Raw genomic sequence first — 692 nt, 5'->3', positions numbered from 1 at the left:
TTTTTTTTTTAGCAAAAACATGGAGAATCCACCAATGATGAGACTAAATTTAGCGCGAATTACCGAAACTCAAAAGTTTCTGTCAAAAGCTTCTTCATTTGGCTTCAAGCTGCGTCAGTGCTGGGACAGACGCCCAGTGCCATTGGGATTTGAGGGAAATCAATGTCTGGCACTTGGGCTGTGTTGAGTTTAACAGTAAGAGCTGTCCTTGCTCTGATCTTATTTTCACATTATCATGGGTCTCGTGTTGAGCATTACACTGAGATATGTGCAGTCATGTGGTCATTTGGGTTTGCTGAGGATACATGTAGCATAATGAAGTTTTTTTAGGACTGTGTGGCCACATGCCTCAAGTCATTGTGTTTGTGCTCGGCGCTGGAGTTTCACTGGCAGGTGTACTGATAAGGCTTTTCTCATGCTCTTCTTAGGTTTGCTTCGCTCCGCACACACCAGTGTTTAGGACACAGTGTTCGCACTGTCATTCTGCATGTGACGAAATCTGTTTGTTCAGATTGTGTGCGGTATGTGTACATCAGCTGCCATAGTAACAACTTAAACATCAGTACAGTGTCAAAACTTTCTTCTGCTGCATCTGAGATTATATGGGTCAAAGGCAAAAATGGGGTTTGAAGCATTAAAACAACAATAGTTTAATACAGCTTTGAATGCTTGTTTTTCTTCGCAGATTAGAA

This window comes from Sinocyclocheilus grahami, unplaced genomic scaffold (assembly GCF_001515645.1).
Source record: "Sinocyclocheilus grahami isolate Dianchi unplaced genomic scaffold, SAMN03320097.WGS_v1.1 scaffold7790.1, whole genome shotgun sequence".
NCBI classification, from domain to species: Eukaryota; Metazoa; Chordata; class Actinopteri; order Cypriniformes; family Cyprinidae; genus Sinocyclocheilus; species Sinocyclocheilus grahami.
This window is presented reverse-complemented; position numbering follows the sequence as displayed.